This window comes from Scomber scombrus, chromosome 1 (genome assembly GCF_963691925.1).
Source record: "Scomber scombrus chromosome 1, fScoSco1.1, whole genome shotgun sequence".
NCBI classification, from domain to species: domain Eukaryota; kingdom Metazoa; phylum Chordata; class Actinopteri; order Scombriformes; family Scombridae; genus Scomber; species Scomber scombrus.
The window spans coordinates 5,232,978-5,241,102 of NC_084970.1; positions in this window are offsets into that span (position 1 = coordinate 5,232,978).

The window sequence follows — 8,125 nt, forward strand, 5'->3', positions numbered from 1 at the left end:
TTCCAACAAAATTTAGCAGCCATCTAAACAGACAGAAGAAATGAGGATGGTGACTGTATATATTCATCTTTGGCATCACAGTCTCGAAAGACCATCGATTTCTTGTGTTTGGGAGTGAGGTTTTTGTACAGCATGTACTGTGGCTGTGAGGTCCAACCCATGAGAGGCAGACTCGGCCGCAGATGTTACATGTTTAGACCAGCCCAGTGATGTTGTTGATGTGATGGTGTCCTGTTATTGTTGCATCCGCTTGGTTCTGTGTGTTTCTTGGTGTTGAGCCAAGGTGGTTTTGTATGTCAGCAGCCCACAGAGGAGTGCCTGCTGCCATTGAAGACAGTCCTGAGTGGTATCTTCCCTGGTTGCAGGGTGGATGTTAAAGGGCTTGAGGTCTTGTTTGTAGTCATTCTTATAGCATAGCAATAGGCAACTAGTTTGCCTCTTGCCAAATGACGGTTCCACATAGAGAATGTCCTTTAGTACATGTACGTATTCACTATGTAATAATACAACTCTGGGGCAGTGATGGGAATAAAACCAATTATTGAAATAGTGTTTATCCTTTACTGAATTAAAGGGGAACTCAATTTTACACATGAAGGTCAGGTTATGCATTAGACTGTGAAACTGTTGTAGGCCTATGTCTTCTGTGGCTCTGGGAGCTTTTCAAAGTCTGGGAAAATAATCCTAATGATGTCATGAATGGAGACTACTAATTTTTAACAGTACTGCCAAACAGGGTTTAAAAAACATGCATAGGTATTTACCAGGCTTTAGATGCTATCAAGTTGCATGACCAATTAGCATTTTGTTTGGTTTTTTGGAGCTTTATCCATGCAGGGGACCATATGTCAGGATATCTCCAATTTTATGGGAGTACACACTATATCTACCCAGAAATGCGTATTTAATTCACTGACTTACTAACAGTTTAAAAGGATGTCCATTCCAACCAAATTTCTCTCTATGTCAGAGCAACACTAAAATCTATGAATAGAAATACATGTCCTTTTTCTAAATAATGTAGCTGATGTAAGTAAAATTTGAACATGACAGTTGATTCTCTACCTGAAAAAAATGGAGTTTGCTCAGTTGTCATGACGTGACCTAAGTTTGGAACTGAACTGAACAATTTGTTGTATTCATACACAACTCGGCACTGTAAGATACTGAAAGCTGCAGAAAAAGCTAGTAAGTGGACCTTGAGTAAAGTTGTTTTTAATTATCTTAATCAAACTCGTTTTGCTTATTTTAGGGCCACCTTCCAGCCACCAGTCCAATGCAAAACACTCAAATAAACACAGGTGAACTGAAACTTCCAAACAAATGGGACATAAATTGGCCCACAATTTTGCACATTTTCATTTTTCATTCTCCACAGTGTCCTTTTTTTCCCCTCTCATTCACATTCAGTCAATCTCCACTCAGCCCTCCAGTTGGGAAAAAAACAAACCCTGAATAATAGCTTAAACTGAAGTATTACTTTAATACTTCAATAGAAATAACCTGGGTCCAACATTTTGAAAGGAGCAGGCTCAGTTGCCTGAGGCTACACTGTAATGTGTGAGTGGAAGTATATGGGCTGTCACTTCAGATTAGAGAACAGCCTCAGTGTGCCTTTGACGGAGAGGCAACAAGGGTAATAGGAGGTGGAAGGGATTACAGTTCATAAAAATCACATGTGAATGGAGATAGCCAACAATGAATGATGTCTTTTTCAGCACAGGCTTGTTTTACACCAATTTGGCTTGAATTGCGTGTGTGTGTGTGTGTGTGTGTGTGTGTGTGTGTGTGTGTGTGTGTGTGTGTGTGTGTGTGTGTGTGTGTGTGTGTGTGTGTCCACATTTACCTGTTCCAGACTAAATTCCTCAGTGAGACCCTTAAGAGTTTAATCTTATCAAAAATGTATAACTCTAAACACCCAAAGTGAAATTACTGCATTAGAAGTTTAATATTTAATTTCTCCATCTAATATCTCATCTATAGTATTGTTTTACTGTATGTAACCTGCCCAAATAATCTACATTAACATTTACTATCTGGGGTGTGTGCAATTTTGAGATTTCGAGCATCAAAAATTTACCAGAACACAACAGCAGAAGTGTATCTATGAGTAGGCACCCTTACTGGCATAAAGGGATCTTTAAAGAATGCCTAAATGTGGTTTACTTTAAAAACTTCAGAAAATAGCGGTTACATTGTCTCTTGTCCATAGGCTGCAGAAAATCTTCAACAAGTAACATACCCTCATCAGTGTCTTAATGGTCTCCCCTCCATTCGTACCTTTCTGTGTGAACATTTTGATGTTTTTTCCTATTTCATAGAATTCCTCAGCATCCCAGATCAGCTGAAAAAATGTCAGTTTATGAATGCATTGGTCATGACCATACTGCACCATGGCTAAAAGGGTGAAAATGTTTCTTTAAAATCTTAAGTAGTAAATCTCTTCAAGTTCGTCAGGGACAAAACAATTTGGATTTTCTTCCAATCCACATGAATTCAAACTGAAACATATCCATGAATTGGAAGTTCATGGCATTGAATCTTATCCATAGTCTAGTTCTTAGAAGAGAAATATTGAATAAAGAACTTAACGAACCACTGAGATTCAGAGCAGATTTCCTCATTCACAGGACTAGACAGAATCATTACCTCCACAGTGCACTGCCAACCCATTTACTTGCTTCTAAACTTAAATATAACAAACAACTAGCAAATATAACTTCAAATCTCCCATGGGTGAGTTGTTTACTAACCCAGTGGTGCTGTTCTGAAACCTCTACAGCTAATCAACCAGGTCTAGAAGGTCTACTGCCAGAGCTCTACTTGTCTTTTTGGCCCCAGTTGAGCCCTCTTAGTCTTGAAATGAATCATACTGCTATCAAGAAATATTTTTCTCTGATAACAATGTTCTTTTATAACAATAAAACAATTGTTTTTATATCTCTGCTTCTAAAAAAGGAAAAAGACCCATCTGTTCAAGCTATCAACCTTTATCAATTTTCAACAAAGGTATGAATCCTTACAACGAAATACTAGCTTCTGGAATGGAAACAAATATGCCTTCGTTGGTACATGAGGACCAAAAGGGTTTCAAAAATGGTCTCACCTCAGACAATATACATAGCTTTCTCAGTGTTATAGAAACATCAGATTTCTGCTGAAACATCGAATGTGATTTTGTCTCCAGTTGTGGAGAACACATTTTACCCCCCTCAAGTGGAACTTCTTATGGGTGGTATTATGCCATATGGGTTTTGGAAATCATTGTACCAACCCAACAGCTATGATGTTGACAGATAACACCAACATATTCCCAGTTTCACATAGCTATTGCCAAGGCTTCACTCTCCCACCTTTGTTATTTACGGGCTTAATCGTGTGGCCCAGGCTGTCCAACAATCAACAAATCATGTTGTTCACCACCCCAAACACCACATACTGCTCTTTATTCAGTATGACCCTCAGACCCTTCATATCTTTAATAATTTCAGTCAGATCTGTGGATACAAAATTAACCAGGAAAAATCTTCCTTGTTGCCCCTGAACGACTCTACCAGACATTCAGCTACTAAACATCCCAGTGGTTCAGAGCCATAAATATGTGGGAGTCTCTATTCGTGCCTCTGGCTCCATCCAGTGGTTTTGGAAGACAATTACATTGCAATCTCTAATTTTATGTAGGGGGAAAAAGGAAACACACTTTCAACACTTTCATCCCAGTCTGACTCCTGAACTTTCAGTGGTACTATTAGTCATTTGTGCCGTGGTTGGATCCCACTGTCTCTGTATGCTGGTGCCCTACAGAGCAAAACATTGGTCTCCCTCAAAGAGTACAAGAGATAATCTATTCCAACATTTCTCTTAAACACTCTAAAACAAAATTTGGCTCTATCATCACTGAATTGATTTCTGCTTGGCAACCTACACACAAATTTAGCAAAATTACACCCAAGTGGTACCTTCATTCTCCCATATTCCATAACTATGGTCTCCAGCTGGGAGGACGCCCAATATCATTCCCCCAGTGGAGTAATAATGGTGTACGCACTCTTTATTATATTTTTGGCATGGTCAGTCTCCACTCATTCCAAGACATTTAAAGGCAATTTAATTCAACTGAATCTTCAGGGTTTTTTGGGGGCCTTTTTCTATCTATAACTGCTCAGACCATTAGGTACTCATCCATTTCAAACGGTATTGGACCCAGTGGTCTAGTCTCTACCATTCATGCTATCCTGGTGTAGGCATCTTCTAAACCTCTTTCCATTATCAGTGTGTGGAAGTGGGACCTGTCATCTATTGGCAGCAATGTGAATTGGCAACTTATTTGCGGTCCTCCAGAAACCTGAACCACAAGGTTATTTACTTTAATTGTATTCATCGAACGTACTACACTCTTCACACATTCAAATGAAAGCCTTCCCATCTACAAAAATGGCTGTTTATGAACCCATAACACCTTGAGCACCTTTCTTCACATGGTATGGGAATGCCCAAGTGTTGCAGACTTCTGGAAGAAAGTTTGTGACATGTTGTCTCACCATATTGTCCAAACCAATCCTGTACTCACCATTTGTTATCTTACTCATTGATAGATCTAACTTAGATCTTTCTCTCAGACAGATGCCTGTGGTTGGCCAGCCAGCCTCACAGTTGAGAAAAGTCTCACAGCCTGCAGACGGAAGCCTCTCCACTCTGTCTGTACAGAAGTGGACTTTTTTGACAGCGAACATGGAACACTATGCGGCTGACATGCACCATGCTAAATCTGACAATGTTACATCCTGGAATCATATCATTAATACTCACAAGTCTTAATTATAAACTTATTCTGTTCATCCGTGGGATCCTCAGGGTTGGGTTGGGAGGGGCTGGAAGGTAGGCAAGAATGAGAGGCATAGGGGGGTAGAGGGATATTGGGAATTAGGGAGGGGGGAGTAAGATAGGGTTTTGATATGGCTAGTGCTTTGTTTTCCAGCCTCTGTTTAAACTCTCCTTGCCCCCCACCTCACTCCCACTGTATCATGTTTATTTATTCTCTGTTTGTACTGACCCAGGGGACTCTTACGTCTTTCTTTCCCATTTTCTTTCTTTTTTTGATGTTGTTGTTGTCTGTTCTGTTATATATCTTGGGACTTGTGTAATGCAATATGAAAATGTATACTTAACTTCTTTTCTCTGTGAACTCTGAGTTCATAACCAGATCCATGTATCTTTACTCTGAATTTCAATACAAAAGAAATTGATCACAAAAATAGTAAATCCCTTCTTGGGAGGATTTATAAGGAAAACCCACAACTATGCCAACCTCAACATATGAAAGTTTAACCTCATTGTTACAACATGAGACAGCTGCCTTTTGGCTTCATAATAACTTTATTGGGAAAACATGTCTTTCTCACAGTACTGTTATTTTCATTTTAAGATGTCATTGTCATCTTGAAAAATCACATCAAAATGATTATCAGCTTATGTAGCTTTTTCAAAGTACATATTTTAGTGTTTAATGCAATTAAATAATAAATCTACATTTTAATTAGTAGTTTCTTGAATAGTAAAGTCAGCTCCATCACTGTAAAACTACATTACAATAATATGGAGTTTAAAAAGCCTAACAGCAATTATGCAAATAAATAATATTACAACATGGAGATGCTCACAATGTTTAAACATTATAATTGAGTTTTACACATTTATTTCCTGGAATTTGCCCATTTGCTTGTCGCAGTGGAAAATTTATTTGACATTTTCTTGGCCTTCGTAGCCTTTGCAGGCAGCAATTTGGAAAATGGAAATATAATTCAATCCATGAAAGAAGCCGTCCTGTTTGATCTTCAGCTGATGTCTGTTTCTGCTTTTGCATCCTAACGAGATACACAAGTTGAGATGTGGATATAAATATAAAGTGAAATGCTCTTAAATTCCAATGGAAGTGATTGATATCAATAAATAGCATCAAATAAATGTCTTAAAAAAAAATCTCAGCCAGTTTGAAACAGTAAATCTACTACAAGGGCATTTTTGAAAGAAATATGAGCTAAAGTCAAAAGTACTTGGATGGTACACCCGTTCAGAACATTTGAATTAATGTTGTATTAATGTTGTAAATCTAGTAGGCATCATATGAATTATGGCTCTGTGGATGAAATACCTCACTCATTAGTGGATTACTGGGGGGGGAAAGGAAAAGAGAATGACAGTGGATGTTTTGTATCTAGTCACGTATTTGTGTCCTGTTCTTTACCATTTATTTTGTGGTATTTTACACTTCTGTAATTCAGTTATATTATGTGACTGTAATTTGATGCAGGATACAAATGCCCCTGCATATTTAGTGAAATTTGGGGTTCTCCTGTTAGTGTGGTAAAGAAAGGCTTCTTAACAGCAAAAAAGTCTCCAGACAAATCAAAGCTATAAAAAAAGACTTTTGAGTCGAGAGATTTATGTAGGAACTGTGACTACAGCTAGTGTTATTGATAATTGGTAGGACTGTTTATAAGAGATTAACTTTTTACTGTTTAGGTGCATGTACATCATGTCATCACTGGAGGGCAGTGTTCAGCTGTAACAGACAGAGCTGTATGCCTTCTTAAAAGTACCTTTTATATGTAACAGTCCTGCATGACAAATCCTAACATGTACGTAAAGTAAAAGTAGTGGTTTGGTCCCTTTGACTGATATATTATTATATATGACATCATTAGATTATTAATAGTGAAGCATCAGTATTAGAGCAGCATGTTACTGTTGTAGCTGCTGGAGGTGGAGCTAGTTTACACACTTCTTTATATACAGTTAGATAGTTTAGCCCAGGGGTTCCAAACCTAGGGGTCTGGCCCCTACAAAATGTCACCAGATAAATGTGTTAGGTTGTGACATGAATTTTCTAAACAGGAGAGGAAAGTAGAAAATAATATTCATAATTAAAATATTGGATCATTTGAACATTTACTGAAACCATGTGAGAAGTTTAAAGTTTTGGTGGAGCTGTTAACAACTCATAGACATCTGAAATGTGACCTGGTTACACACTGCTTATTGTAAGATGCCACAGGTTTATTGCCATTTCTCTTTCTATGTGGAGGGTAAGGGTGTCTTGATGTTGGCTTTAATTAATAGCTGGACGTGACAAAAATAATTCTAGATACTAAAGGGTTGGCAGGGTGAAGACAAAGCAGAGGGATACATAAATAATTATTTCCATGTCACTTGTAGGCTTGAGTTTATTACAAGATCAGTTTTGCAGTCAAATATTTTTACACATTTTCTGGCATACCCTGGTTAATATGATGTAAAAGTAACAGTTAATGTTTTGTTTACTTCTACTGTTTTATTTTTATTTTTTAATTTACTGTTAACATTTACACATTCCCAGTCAATATCTTCACATAATTTTTATTGTATTTTTTTTTACTGATATACTACAGTTATATCAACTATCTTCAGTGGTAGTGGTATTTTTCTCTTTACCTTCCATTTGTTGACTGTTATGCAGCAAAACACTGACACACCTTCTGTGTGTCAGCCTACCCATCAACAAACCTGTTTCATTTGCATTCCTTTATCACATAAACTATGGCTTCAGTCTGTGCAGGGTTAAATCAGTCTGAGTTAAGCAATTCCACTGGATCAGTGAGACTTGTGAGCAGCTTGAGCTCAAATGATGAAATAATGATGTGATGAATTTTAATCCCATTCACTTTGTATTGGCCATTCATTAGCAATATTAAGCCTAATATTTACAATAGACTTATTTATAATAATACTACAAAACCACAAATTGCCTTCAAATCATCATAACATTTGTGAAGAAAAAGCAAGCCACTTGATTATTGGGATTTTTAATTGGACTACTTTAGAACATATTGTTTATAACTCCATTCGTATTTTTTATGTCCAATTGTGTGAATAATTCAAAGCATAAAGGCCTGACAATGCAACGCACTGTGGATGTTCTCTGCTTTATTTATAACATCTCTCCTCTCTCAAACCCCTTAAACGCACCGAGAAGTCGTTAAAAAAAAACATCAACCAAATTATTTTCCGAGCGACACTTGAACGCACCTTCCTCCAAAACCTGTCGATCGTCGGTCCGCGTCGGTCACCTGACCTAAACTGTGAGTCA